General features: G+C 44.8%; 1 pseudogene; it reads left to right on the top strand.

The window, feature by feature from the left end:
• LOC145060046 (small ribosomal subunit protein uS3m pseudogene) overlaps nt 1-7,062 on the top strand; it is a 19,779-nt pseudogene extending 12,717 nt beyond the window's left edge.
• Nucleotides 7,063-15,210: the final 8,148 nt, after the last annotated feature.

The raw sequence follows: 15,210 nt of genomic DNA, 5'->3' as shown, positions 1-15,210 counted from the left end.
CCAAAGGGGAGCGCCTGCCCAACTATCCGATCTTGTTTTCCCTTTCCGGGTAGATCTTCTCATTGACAACAATAGGTATCGGCCATAACCAAAGAAATTCTTTTTCAAAGGAGGTAATTCGTTCGCTCCAAACACGACTTGCTTGTAATTTATCCTTCAATCCCAAAAAAGCAAGAATGAATGACCAAACCCGACCCAATTTCCTTATTTTCTTATTCCCGCCAGGCGCTGTTAAGCCCTTCACCTCCTTCTGATGATCATTCCACTTCTTCGCCGCGGGAACATCTCTCTACTTAAAAGAGGGAACGAAGGCCCCGACCAATCATCGTGAAGAGAACCAATAAGAGCCAAAGGAGGTGATGAAAAGACCTTCTCTCTGGCCCCCTTTTCTTGCAGCTTTCGGACTTGGCCGATCATGAAGAAGATCATCCTCGCTCGGTCACGGGTAGATAAATAAAGGAAAAAGCCTTCTCTGGAGCATGCTCATGACAAGATCCCGAACTCCTACTTTGAAGGTTGGCAGCTGCAAGACCCAAGTCAATGTCTTAAGCCGGGCCTTCGACGGCGGTATGGAAGAAAGAAAGTAGTTTTGTTCTAAAGTCGAGATTTTTAAACTATAGAAGACCATCTTCGCGAGAAAGGTCTCGATCCCTTCCCACCTTAGATCGAGCTGGCATGGCAGCCGGGGCTTCTTCCCCGGAAATCATTCCCATCCAGCCAGACTTTGAAAGTCGATCTAGCGGTGCCTTTCCCTATCGCCTTCTTTTTGATAGTCGTAAGCTAGAGCCCCTATGGTATGGTGGCATCAAAAGCTAACCATTAGGTTCGTATTGCCAATTTGAGTACTTTTTCCACTAAGCGAGAAGGGCCCTCAATCGGACGAGCGCAAATCACTTCTTTTCTCAAGTGGGAAAGACGCTTTGATATGGCTGGATCTACTACGCAAGTAGCATACTCGGATCAAGCAGCATCTCTTTTGGTTCAAAGCGAGTCCAGGAATATCTGACAGGTTGGGCGGACGGTCTCTCAAGCGATTCTTCCAATCTTTTGCATCTTGTGGTGAAGGGAAGCCCAGTTATTAGTAGCAAAAAGAGAAAGATGAAGGGCTTCGCTCCCAGGTTGATGGATCAAGAAATGAATGAAAGGTTGGAAGATCCTGCCCAGGGGGAGAAGTCTCAATGGGATGCATTTGCAGAGAGAAAGAGAGATGCCGCTGCTACCAAAGGTGCACCCCGACAAAGCTACACTGCTTGAGGAATCATCCCATTTTCTCATATGAAGTCTATCAGCGGTGCTATTTACTATTCTTTCTAGTTCTGACTTGGGAAGCTGATCTCGATCTCAAGAGAAGCGTGACGATCATTCAAAAGGAGAAGGATCGGACAAAAGAAGGTGGTGACGACGGCCCGGGTGGATAGGATGGGATTCTGACCTCCACACCTGGACGGAGTGGTGACTTTGAGAGGTAGAGAGATTTTAAGCCTAAGCAGAGATCTTTCTTCAAATTCTTGGTCTTGCAGGTTGGTGACCGATCAATCAGTCTCTACGACCGGATCCAGTCTGAGAGATGAGCTAGCTTTCTTTCGGGTGTGAGTGGAGCAGAATGAGTGTGAATTAAGGGTGTGATTGCTTTGATGGAAAGAGTAGCACTCCCGATAAATCGATATCCGGGGGAAAGAAATCCATATCCCTCTAATAGTAGCAGACTGCGAAGTTGAAAATCGAAGGGGAACCAGAAATCTTGATCCATGGTCCCCCGGCTTGAAGTTGAAGCAGACGTCCAGAGGTGCCTTTCTTGATGGAATGAAAGAAATGCCGACCTATAATTCCTGGTCATGAAGTGGAAAAGAAAGAAGTAGCATGGAAAGGAGGTGCGCTGGAAGTGGAAAGATTTTTTATTTCAAAATTTCGTATTAAGATGGATTTGATTTCAAGCCTTCTCTTTTCTTTGCTTTACAGAATTTATCTTTCTATCTATCAGTGAAGACTGAATTTAGGATTTGGCAATTATTGATGGAATTCCTTCCTTCTTTCTTGAAGTGACAGAATTCTTTATTTATTTCAGGAATTTCTTTCAGATATGACGGAATTGATATCGCCGTGAAATCTTTCTTTTTTTATTGCTTTCTTCTGACTCCTTACGTATACTTCACTCGTTGGGTTCGGCTGTCAGTTTCAAATCTTGAACCATAATTGATCGATAGAAGTGCTTAAGCTGGAGGTGGAAGCATGAGTTCAGAGTTAGCATCGAAGGATGAAAAAAGACCCCCGGTTGAAGTGCCATCAAATCCAAAGGGCACATGTAGCCATGCCATGAAATACAAAGGGCTAGCCAACAAATGATAAGAAGGGCACGCACGTGAAGCAAGGGGATGGAGGGCAGCCGTCCGGCGATTGAGGACCGCACATATCAAAGATAAAGAATATGAAAACCGAGACTATTTAAGTAGAACTCGGATATACTGACCGGGAGGCCGAGTTGAAAGTAAGGCTTTAAGCGAATTAAGATAGACAATACAATAGATGCTATCTAACTAAGATTTTCAGTCTTAAGCTAATCAGTATTGGTAAGACGGGTACGTAGACGCACAAGAGAGGTTTTCTAGTCTTTTAATTGAATATAGGGGGCAGGGGAATCTAGTAAGAAAGAAAGAGAAAAAGGATAGAAGTCTTACAGGAATTCGATCCAGCCCCGGTTTGAGCATCTCCCTAGCCTACCTACTTTCGAAGCTATCCTTTTGTCTCTCTATCCTTGCTAACGAGAACCTGTGAGACGGCTAGTATACATGAGTATTCACCACTAATATCTCAGGCACGGTTGTGCGAGATGCGTGAATCGCAATGCTAGTCGTAAGAGATCATTTCTAGTTTAGCAAGGAGAAGGAAGCAACCGGAGAGATCTTCTTTTAAGGACAGGAAAATTGGGTCACATCTTCTTCTATTTTGCCGGAATTCGTTGATTGCTCCGTACGAATTTTCAATGGAATCCTGTTCGTTGTAAGATCACTGAAGGAGGTCCTAAATTGGGAGAGTTTGCTTCTACACGGAAACGAAGATCTTCGAGAACTCATATTGGACCGGGAATCAAAAAGGGACAAAAGTAAAGTATAAGCGCATATGGCACGAAAAGGAAATCCAATTTCGGTAAGACTTGGTCTGAATCGTAGTTCAGATTCAAGTCGGTTCAGTGAGGGCGACCGCGAAAGTCACCGAAGGGGTCAGTCTTTTCCTTCACCCCAGATTAAAAAAAAAAGGCGGGGAAGGGCGTTGCAGATGTCCGGGACGGACACGACTTCTTCTAACGCTAGAAGACCACTGGAAGACACCCGGGACCAGAGCATGTCGTGAAAGAAGCACACTGGGCGGGCGTGCTTCGACCGTGTCTCCGGGGCACAGTTGAATGTAGATATCATGAACGCGAGGTGCAGGATACCAGGCCGAGAAAGCCGGGCAACCACTCCCCTATGTGCCAATCGCTAGTGCAGCCAAGGCCCCGGCGCCCAGCTCCGCTGGAGAGGCCTCGCCTGATCTGAGAAGTGCTAATTCGGTTCGGATAGACTTCATTCAAGAACGCCGCCGCCCCTGGAATAAGAAAACAAGTGCTAAGTTTCAGATCAGTGAATAAACCGAAATGAAAGAAGAGACCTTTCTCGCTCGGCGCCTAAAGCGCACTATGCTCCGCTTCAACAAATGAGAGTTTTCGGTGGAACCGGTGAACCACGCCGGTTAAATGCGTGGGACAGAGGGCTCGTAGTACCTGCTACCGCAGCTATGGGAAGGGAAGGAGCCTAAATCGACCTTTTTTATTTTGAAAAGAAAAAAAGCAGTACAAGGAGATTAGACTCTCGGATGAGACTAAGTAGCTACCGACCGTTCCGACGCGCCCTTGACCTATCTTGATTAAGACCGAAACCTATCTAATCGAAAGTGGGGTCTAGTTTAAGCTGTCAAACAAATGGCCTGGAAAGAATAACCACTAGTAGGGATATAGATGGAGTCTCGCTCAGTAAAGAGAGTTGTAGATTCGTAGAACAGGAGAAGAGCCTTGACTTTCTATTAGATTAGTCCAGCACGCTAGCTGCAATCTTTCTAAAGCAAGAAGGGAAGGGGGAAAGTTTACTTTGAGAAAGAAAGGCCTTCTCTTCTATTTCGATTCTAATCTTAGGAAAGGTGCGTTATCGCTTTGATTTCTCGTTAGCTAGGCTTCAATAAGGACGTTTAGGCTTTACTAATAAGATAGAAAAGAAAGGGCTTTTTCATCAGGGTGCGAAGGTTTGGAACCTTATAAAAACTAAGAGCGTTTTCTTTCAAATGACAACTGCCTCTTCATGCTGCGAGGGCCTTGCACGAAACCAAACCGCCCCCCCGCCCGCTCAAGTACCAGTTGCTTCGCAGGTAGGCCCACTTAGGTTAGAGGGGCATTGCCCCTCAGTTCTTACCAACCCCCGGTGTGTAATCGACATGTTGTTAGCTTCAACTCGTTCGAATAAGAATCTGCAATTACCTCTGCTGTAAATTTATTATTCATTCAGGGCGCTCGGCCGGTGCTCCTTTCTCAAACCAGAACAACTCTGAACGTTAGGGAAGAGAAGGGAGGATCACCTGAGCGAACTGACCGAAGGGACTTTACTTATCCGAACCGAACAATAGCGGCTTAAAGCTAAGAGCAGCGTCGCTGCTTGATCGGCGGGGAGGAGCATCTCAAAGTATGGGGCAAAGGATCAAAGGCTTTTACTTTGTCACCCGGGATCCACCACAGGTTGGGTTTGAGAGCCGTGTGATGGGTGACTATCCAGCACGGTTCGGAGAGCACTTTTAGTCTGCGCTGGTGAATGGAAGCCCCCCTATCAAGCAAGAAAGAAGCGGCTCTTCCCACGGCGGAGTCCGCATTGACTCTATTTATTATTATGGTAAATCAGTGTATCAAGATGTCAATCTTAGATCTTATTTCGGTTCGATACGTCCACCTACTAGACTCACCTTTGGCTTTCGTCTCGGTAGGTGTATTATTATACATTTTCCCAAAAGAACATTCATTCATTTCTTTCTTCCCTGTCGACCACGACGACAGAAACAACGCGAAAAATCCAGACCCGGAAAGGGGAAGGGCCAGTGGTGGGCATTTGGGAAAGTCGGGCCGATCGGGTGTCTTCATTCAAGCGACGGTACAGAAGAAGAACGAAACGAAGTGAGAGGCCGGGGGGCAGGGAAAAGAGTCGAGTCGATCAGGCTCGACGACCGGGAGAAGCAAAACGAAATCCGGATTTGGCCGAAAAAGAAGCAACGCTATGGATACCATGACCGATCACCATCGATAAAGAAGAATCTTTCTAAATCACTTCGGGTCAGCGGGGCCTTCAAGCATCCGAAATACGCCGGGCTTGTAAATGACATAGCCCTCCTAAATGACGACTCCTTCAGAAAAACGAAGTTATTCAAGTTCTTTTTCTCAAAGAAGTCCCCCTCCGACAGCCCGACGAGTCATCCACTTAAAAGGACCCTCCCTGCGGTGCGCCCTTCCTTGAATTATTCGATCATGCAATACTTATTGAAGACAAAGAACCAAATGCATTTCGACCCCATCGTAGTTCTCAATCATTTCGTGGAACCGGGCGTGGTTGAACCATCTACCATGGGGGGAGCTAATGCACAGGGAAGAAGCTTAGATAAGAGAATACGTTTCGCTTTTTTTGTCGAAAGCTCGACCAGCGAGAAAAAGTTTTTGGCCGAAGACAAAAAGTTGACCCACTTCATTCGCTGGTCGGATCATCCTCGCTTCGCGGGAACAACAAAAACCACCATCTCGCTCTTTCCTTTCTTCGATGCTACCTTTTTCTTTCCAAGGGACGGGGTTGGGGTGTATAAGAACCTTTTTTTTTAGTATGCCCGGGAACAACTCCTACGAAAATTCAGGAAAAAATGTTGGAACCTCACGGCTAAGGATAAGGTAATGGAATTGATAGAGAAATTCATAGACCTAGGTGGGATAGGAGAATTGATAAAGGGAATAGAGATGATGATAGAGATCATACTGAGAAACAGAAGAATTCCGTACGGGTACAACTTTTATTTGAACGAAGTGAAAAAAATGCGATCTTTGTTGTCTAATAGAACAAAGACTAATACCTTAATTGAGTCGGTCAAGATCAAATCTGTTTATCAAAGTGCTTCTCCGATTGCTCAAGATATCTCTTTTCAACCGAGGAACAAAACAAGATCATTTCGCTCCATTTTTAGTCAAATAGTGAAGGATATTCGATTAGTAATGAAAAAAGGGGTGGAGGGGATCCGTATATGTTGTTCAGGTCGATCAGAAGGTGCAGAAATAGCTAGAACTGAATGCGGAAAGTATGGAAAAACATCTAGTAATGTATTTAACCAGAAAATAGATTATGCTCCTGCGGAAGTATCTACTCGTTACGGAATCTCAGGTGTCAAAGTGTGGATTTCATATAGTCAAAAAGAAAGGGGACGTGCTATATCCGAAACGTACGAAATATAGTAAATATCATAAAGGCAGATGTAGTAGGGGTTGCAAACCGGACGGTACACTACTTGGTTTTGGAAGATATGGCACTAAAAGTTTGAGAGCTGGTCGTCTTTCATATCGAGCCATTGAAGCAGCGCGTCGAGCTATAATTGGGCAATTCCATCGTACTATGAGCGGACAATTCAGAAGAAATGGTAAGATATGGGTAAGAGTTCTCGCAGATCTCCCTATTACCGGGGAACCTACAGAAGTCAGAATGGGAAGAGGAAAAGGAAATCCTACGGGTTGGATTGCTCGTGTGTCCACAGGACAAATCCCATTTGAAATGGATGGTGTGAGTTTGTCAAATGCTCGACAAGCCGCTACATTAGCGGCGCATAAACTATGTTCGTCAACCAAGTTTGTTCAGTGGTCGTAATGTAATTAGTTAGTGGGGAAAAAGCGGGCCGGGATTCAAAAGAATTAGGCGAAGTGTTTGTTCCTGAACGACGGAAGTGGAAAGACACTAAAGGGAGAGGGATATACTCCTTTCTTTTTGTAATCGCCGAAATTGTACGACGAACCTTCTTGTTCCAGGCGTACTACCCGGGTACGTTAAGGTTGAATTCTCCAGGCCCGGTTTCTAAAGTGAGAGTAGTCAGAATAAATAAGAAAGATAAGAGCTAAGATTCAGGAAAGGAAGCTTTATGGGAGAAAGGATAAAAAGTATGTATGTATCTGGTGGGGTGGGGCTATGTATGTAGAAAGGGATCAGTCTCTATCGATCCGGATACTAAAAGCGTACTGAAGACTTACTTAAGTTAAGCCCCGAAACCTATTCAGCAGTTGAAAAAACCAATTCATTCCAAGGCAAACAAAGAGGTCTTTCCTTTTGTCGTTCAGTCCTTCTCTCCTTCCATCTTTCCTTCCTTCCATGTAGGCCTCTTGCTATCCATATTGAAAAAAGAGAAGAAAGGGAAATGAAGACTAGCCTTTAGACCTAAAATATAAAAAATAGAAAAGATCTAACTACTATATGGAAGTAGTAAAGCATAGTTCTAATCCTAGGATTACATATCGCTCATCGGCCCAGAACTCGCAACTACGAAGCTCTTTTCTCGAGCGAGGCAACAATTCGTGGATCCATGGTTTGGATGAAGCTATGTACCCGGGTGGAGATGATTTGTCTCAAAGATGTTCCGCTCATCCAAGAATCTAATTGATCGGTAATTCGACCGACGACTCTAAGGGCATTAGCGCGGGCCTTCCATCTTACCGTGGCTATCTAGTCATTGACCCATTTGCTTGCGAAGCATATCATCGCTTCGTGCTGTTCCCTTATGCATTGATGATTACTGATTCAAATTGCTGCAATAAGCCGCCTCTCCGCTACGAGGTTTGCGAGGACCTTTGTTACCGCGCCCGAGCTAGCACTAGTTCGTACCTCGTTCGACTATTAGATCGAATAGGCGTCTTATTAAGCGGTCTTTTTCTTTGACGTTACATGATCAGCCGCCGATGAACGCATGTGCAAAGTAAAGTTCATCTGCCATGCCCCCGGCCCCGGCATAGGAATGAATGCCCACGGTGGTTGTGCATTATGGCGTAACGTAATAGGAAGACTTGTGATTTGGCGAGAGTTCTTGATGAGGGCTGATCCATTATATAATAGAACGAAGTGAACAAGTTGCCGGAATTTCAACAGTGAGTTCCTGGATGATATACGGATTAGAACCGAGACGACCGATGCCTCAAGCCCATGGTTTGTCTTTTTTCCGACATGCAAAATGACTCGCCCTATCTTTCTTATCAAATCCGAGAGCACCCTATCCTCTCCTCGCTGAGCGACCCGGCATTTTCGTTCAAATATAGGCCGGCTGGCTTGGTTGCTATTATAAAATACCGGGTGGCTACAGGCTCAGGTTGCTAGTTGGCTTAGTATTGCATTGAAAGATGGTAGCTGCTTCTTCACTCTTCAAGTAGCTGAAGCTTCTGTTCAAGTCAGGAATAGGGGTTGATAAAAGTAAAACTTTTCTTTCGAGATTAGGTTAGTGTTCCGTTTTTTCGGATGCTTTTCCGTTAAAGAGAACTGCAAGAATGAGAGGGCAGATATGATAGAGCTGCACTCTCAGACCGCCACCCATATTATGGAGGATCTGTATCTGCCTCATGAGCCGGATGATTGCCTCCGCGAAATGCTGGAGGATCTAAGGGGGACCCTAGTTGTCTGAACGGGGCTATTGACCCGTATCTGACAAAAAGGGTAGCCACTCAGTTGAAAGCTATCTTAGAATAGGAAGAAAAAGATTGAAAAAACTGTTCAAACCTATACCTAATTTTCTTTGATTATTCAATTTTGATTAGCGTTGATCGCTCTTTTCTTTAAAGCTTATGCCGTAGAAGCGGACATCCGGCTATTGGCGTTTTATCTGCATCTTCCCGACCGGAAGGGCTTCGCTTTGTTTGGGATGAACTCGCAAAGACTCGACCCGGGGACTTCCCTCGTAGAGTGGCCTCTTTTATAAGAGTCGACTTTATAAGTGGAACTAAAAAAAAAAAAAAGAATCTAACGCTCTAGTCTAATTGAAGACTTTCAACGCTCATGCTATTTGAAAGCTCTTTCAAATAGGAAAGGAAGTAGGAAAGTAGCTTCTGAGAGAAATGTAAGAATTGCTGCTCTTAGCCGGCCTGGGGCCACGAGACCCTAACTCAAATACCTCAGCCGGTGCTGCTTAGCCTGTAGCCGGTCTAGCTCTCGGAGTTCCGGATATAGGGCTTTTCCTTGCTCTTTTCCCTTGCATCGAAGCTAAAATCCAAGAATGAGGAATGCCATGAATCAGACTAAGGAACGATGCCATCAAAGGAAGTAGTAAAGTAAGAATCAGAGGACTTTCAGGCTTCTGCCCTAAATCTAGCCAAAAGCCTATTCCGAAAGTACTATCAAACGAAGCTCAGTTCAAGCCTGTTATCCCACACCATCCCGAGCCTCAAGTCAGCCCATCCATCTTCCCTCGCTCTGAAGCTAGAGCAAGCTCCGTTTCAATCCAAGGAAGGTTCGGAAGGTAATACCAGGAAACTAAGAACAAATCCTCGCTTCGTAGCCAGCCGGTCTAGCTTTTGAATATGAGTGAAAAGTAGCTTCTGCTTCGCTATTAAATCCCTCACTTTCTAAGAAGATCAAGGGCAAGCCCTCCTACGATTACGATGACTGTAACGAAGTCTCGAAAGATAGAGAACTATAAGATAAGAGGGATTCCATGGGTGAGAAGGCTGACATGAAGGCTCTCATTCCAAACCGGTAAAGCGCAAGGGGCAAGCAGTTGACTCTTTCACTCGGACTCACTAGCAACTCCAGGAGCGACCCCTCATCATCTTACAATGAAAAGCAGGTTTATTCCGTGGTAAACCACAACGAGTAAGCGAGATAGGGTGAGGTAAAGCCTCAGACCGGTCAAAGGAGCCTCCGTAAAACCTCATCAGACAGGTAGTGGAAGCTGATAGAAAGGGGCGATGAGCTCAGTAGAGGAGAAGCCGTCCTGATGAAATAGAAAGCCCTAGCTATGAGTGACTCAAATCTAGCCGTGATGCGCGAGGGCCAATATTCAAATGAAAGCAAGGGGCTGATTGCCCTCATGGGGAAGGGATGAATACGAGCAGTCGGAAGAGCAGCTCTCTCAGAAGCAACCAATCCAAGAATTGATGGATTTGGTAGAGTGCCAGTCACAACACTAGAACCAAGTTAGGTGAGCTTGAAGGCATCGGTTGAAGCCCTTAGTTGCAAGGGCTTTGACTGTGCCCAAGAAAGGGATGGATAATAGATCTTAGATAGTTCCCACTTCCACTTAACAAAGGAAAGATATCACACACTACACAAGACAATCATGTGCAAGCTGCTTGAGTTGAATCAGCCTCAATTCCTCTCTCACTCACGATGAAAGCTAAGAGCTTGCTCGAAGACAGCCTTTACTTTATAGTTGTAATCTATCCTATCCTATCCTTTAGGCGGGGATAGGTTCATAGGAGGACTTGGTTACATAGGAAGGAAAGGCTTAAACTAGAAGGGATAAGAAAGGGAATTTGTGCAACACTCTTAGTAGAAGGCCGAGTTGAAACTCCCTCTATCCGCGTACAGGACAAGCAAGTTATTGAGGGCTCTTTATGCCAAATACTTTGACACTACAGGGGAGAAAACCAGAAATCTCCTAAGCAATAAAGATCTTCCTATTGATACTAGCATTAGTGCGACTGGCTCCCGGGGAAAAGGAATTACACTAGATCTTGGCAATGGCACTCCAACAAGCTCGGCAGGGAGAGAAAGAAGAGAAGGAGAAGAGGAAGTACGACGAAAAGGGTATGAAATAGGTTGCTTGTAGCGATTTCGATTGCTTATTCGGTTGGGATTACCAGCCGACTTGCCTGACCAAAGAATAAGATAAAAAGAAGAGTTCCCGCCTACGGCTACATGCCCATTCAGAGCTATACCTGGAGTCGAGCTAACTGCATAAGAAAAGGGGAACTTTCCTAAAAAGCCTAATAGCAATTAACCGCATTGGAAACGACGAATCACACTCTGAAAGGAGGCACCCTCCCTTATTACGTTACGGTCGAACCTCGCCTTTCTTCCTTCCTCTCCCGTTGGTCGAGCGTCTTCAAACCTTCGCTCCAATACTTTCGAACAACTCTCGTACCCTTCACTCATAAGCTAACTAAGAGCATGCCTTCGATCCGGCGTGAACTCTTTGCATTGCCTTTAGAGTAGATGTAGTAGATTGAGATCTCTCGACAACCGTAAGAGGTTAAGGTTCCAACCTGGGATTGTAGTTCAATCGGTCAGAGCACCGCCCTGTCAAGGCGGAAGTTGCGTGTTCGAGCCCCGTCAGTCCCGACGCCGGATTCAAAAAAGACATCAATTCCTCTCTCCATTTTCTGTGGACAAAGAGTAGGATCTAATTTCCCAGCAGGAGGATCCTTCTTTCGTTTCGCATTTCTCATCGGACAAATAAAGTAAAGGAATCCAAATGACAATAACTAGTAACGGGGATAGACATATGTAGATTGGTACAATCGGGGGTATCACCATATTCAGGATTCAAAGAGATACCGTACTGGTCGAGCTTTTTTCGATTGTTCCTCCTGGTCCATCGAATAGAAAATTTTGTGGTATATCGTATAATAAGATCAAGGCTGCACGTGAATCTGACTCTAAAATTTTTAGGAGCCTCTTGCTTTTGGTGAATTACCGGTGCTTAATGCAATAACCGGTGAGCAGACTTGCGACGTGCTTACGCCATCGCGGACGTCCGGGTATGGATTACTGGAGTGAAGGGATTGGCGCGAACCAGAGTGTGCTTCGAGACCATCTTTCTCTCAGGAAAAACAACGAACAGGGGACGACCTCGTTCCCGAGTCTCATCAATCTCAATGTCTATGGGTCCACAGCCCGATTGAAAAAAGTTTAACATCCTGAACGAACTTCTTTCCTTAAACCCTCGTAAGGTATCTCTATCACTCGTTACGCCGAATCAATCAACAAGCAACCATAATTTTCTATCTTCAACGCTTCAGGCAGGTGGCCTAGCTAACACAGCAAGGACTTACACCATATACTCAGTGCCCCTAATAGATGTGGAATTAGACTTTCTCTCTTCTATTTTTTTTAGACGGATATCGAACTCCTTCTTGGATTCAAAAAATGTGGGAATAAAGAGTATTAACAGAAAATATTTCATCTTTCCTTGATGCGGCAATAAATAGTCCTGACTTTCCTGAAAGCTTACTAAGGTGCGACGCCTGATTGTGAGTCTCATAGCCATACGAGAGCTTGGAATTACACCCTAGAAGGAGTTAGTCAAAGCCTTCCTTTCGCCCTCGCTTTCCTTCATCTCATGCATCTGGGGAAGGAAGCGAAGCTGTTTAAGTAAGAGTTAGCGCCTATGGAAAAGAGATTTTAATCGCTTTGTGGCGGGATAAGCTGTGATCTTATTCCTAACTTGGGATATTAAGTAAAATAACATCACTCATTGGCAAAGCATGAATTAGCCTTCGAGTTGTGGCTTCTTGTTCATCTTTCACTATCTGACCTTTCATTTCAGGTTCTCTTCTCTTAGTCTTCCATGGCCCATTCCTCTAGAAATGACTTTTTAATAACCTAATAAGAGATCTATTACGCGCATCATCGCATAATCTATTTTCTTGGAAGGAATTAGCTAACTAGCCTAGCTGACAAGGCATGGCATGAATGGCGGGATGCTAACTCGATTCGCCCTTGCCTCTACGGGATTACTACCTTATATAAAAAAATAGAAAGCACCAAAGGTAAGCAGTTCCCAGTCGAAAGATAAAATTATTCTTAGCAGTTAAACAAGTGAATGGAATTTTTTTCCCCCTATTGGTTGACTGGGCTTCCCCAGTGTCATCATCGACCCGCTCCTGCACCATCTCATCCTTAGTGAATAAAAAAGGGTGCTTGTGCTTCTTAAGTAGCATTTACTTACCTTCTTCATCGAAGGCTTCCATTGATAGGGAACTGTTCTATCTAATGTGGCATTATCACGTGCGGCAAGTGTTTCTGCCTCATCCCCACCCCGATGGCTATAGTCGAGCAGAAATGACTTATCTATTTAGTAGCTGAACCAAAGAGAAAGTAAGCCCCGTCGCTCTCACTACAGCCTTTCACTTTAACCGGGCATAGGCCCTCTTTCCTAATTCATCTACTGGTCTTATCTTACAAGCACCAGAATGAGAGAAGGACTTCCTGGCTTGACTTTCTCACATAAAAACTTCATTAGTATAGATCTGTAGCCCGTTCTGGGTCTTTAACCGAAACTGGGACTAGGCATGGAAAAGCTCGATCAACGTCCTTCTCTCCCGAGGTTCGAAATGTGGAGGTACCTTTACCGTCACCTGCTAGCTCTGTCCGCCACGGGTTAGCGACATAAAGTGCGAATAAAGGTTCATCGGGACATTTTCTTCAACAACTGAAGCCCTTATTATCCCAGCCTCCAAAGGAAGTAAAGACTACAAGTCCCTATGGAAGTTCCTTGCCCACTTCTTGGCATCTGCCTTTATTATGTTTCATGTCCGCAAATCGTATTCATGTCCGACCCCCCTTCTCTGTTGGCGAATCGACTTCAGCTCCTGTACTTCTTTCTTTAGGGCCGTCTAAAAAGTCTTAAGTTCTTGAAATTCGGCTCCTTTTGAAGCGGAGAAAGGGTGAAAGCTAATAAGAACTTTTTTTCATAACTTACTTGGAAAATGAAACTCATGCCTTTCCTTAATCAGTTACTTGCCTCCTTCTGCTACTATTGATTCAATTCCAAAGATGGAGGAAGTGAAAACAGACTGAAAAGGATAGGAAGGAGACTCGACCTTAGGGAGATAAAATCCCTTTTTCTTAATCTCTTCTAGTTAGTAGTACCTACCGGATGAATTACTTCCCTTAAAGGCCTACCTTCCTTGGCACATAGATTAGCATTATTCCCCTTACCTTAGATACGGAAAGCATGTCAGACTGTAGAGTGGGCTTCCTACAATCGGGGGCGAGTCACCTTCATGCGGGGCTACCTAGCTACCATGGAAGACAAACCTTCCCCCATTGTCCATTCGAAGGGCGCTGACTTTCATTATCAGGGTATTTTCGAGGGGTGAAAGGTGCATGTGGGGTTTTCGTACGCGGCTTAAAGCAAGCATTTCAGGCATTTCTTAATGAATAGCTAGATGGTCTCCACCGTCTAGGATCTATAGATAGAGACCACGAGGGGAGAAGAACATCATCAAGTTCCTTTTTTCCGGGATTTTGGCTACCTATAGGCGAAAGAATTCTACTTTTATCGGCTGACTATTCATAGGCGAACGAATTAGGCTTTGGAGAAGGACTAAGCAGCAATCTCAGTGAAACGTGAGAGGCTCATTGCGTACGAGCTTCAATAGTGAGAGCTAAGCTAGGAACGGGGAAGGATGAGCAGAGAGGGAAGGACTTTCTAACTGAACTTGACTTACCCATAGAAGGAACGACTTAAAGGGTTCAGGTTTCTGGTTGAATACCTATCCCTGCCTTCTAGCATTCATGCCTCATCTTTCAGATTGATCTAGCATTCCATACCGGATTTCTGATATCTCTATCTTTTTGATCCGGATTTCGTATCTATCTTTCTCATATTTGACTGATTTTGTATGCTCATGCCTAATCCTCTTGATTAGACTATCTATGCCTATCTTTCAATCCGGATTTGATATCCCTCTCTAACCTCTTCAAGGCATGGGAAACCTAAAAAAGCAAAGGAGAGGCTAGCGGCGAAAGCAGATTGATAGGGGGTCACCCGGCTCTTTCTAACTAAAGGTCGGCGTATCCTATCACCTAATCTTTCTAAGGAGCGAGAGCATGGGAAACCTCTCAGATTGAACTAGGCCTTCTGAAGCATACCTTGCATCGTCTAACTGCCCCCGCTAAATCATGATTGAATGTCTCATTTTCCTCTTTCTTCTTTCTCGTCTTTGACACCATTCGTCTGATCATGGCTAAGACTCACTAACATTCTCTTTGCCAGCAGGCTCCCACTTGCTGGTTCCGGGCTTGCTGGCCTATAATCCAGATTGATCTATTCAGATTGAGGAAACACCGAGTTCAGGTCTTCTTTCTATGCCCCAACTGGAGAAACTCTGAGATTTCTCACTATTCGTATGAAAATGGGGAAACAGTCTTTCTCAGACTCAAATCCTTCTTTTTTTATGCCACGGACTCC

The sequence above is a fragment of the Lactuca serriola genome, chromosome 6 (genome assembly GCF_051521515.1).
Source record: "Lactuca serriola cultivar US96UC23 chromosome 6, Lser_US96UC23_V15, whole genome shotgun sequence".
Taxonomy (NCBI): domain Eukaryota; kingdom Viridiplantae; phylum Streptophyta; class Magnoliopsida; order Asterales; family Asteraceae; genus Lactuca; species Lactuca serriola.
The sequence above is the reverse complement of the archived record's forward strand: the minus strand, read 5'-3'. Positions and strand labels throughout refer to the sequence as shown.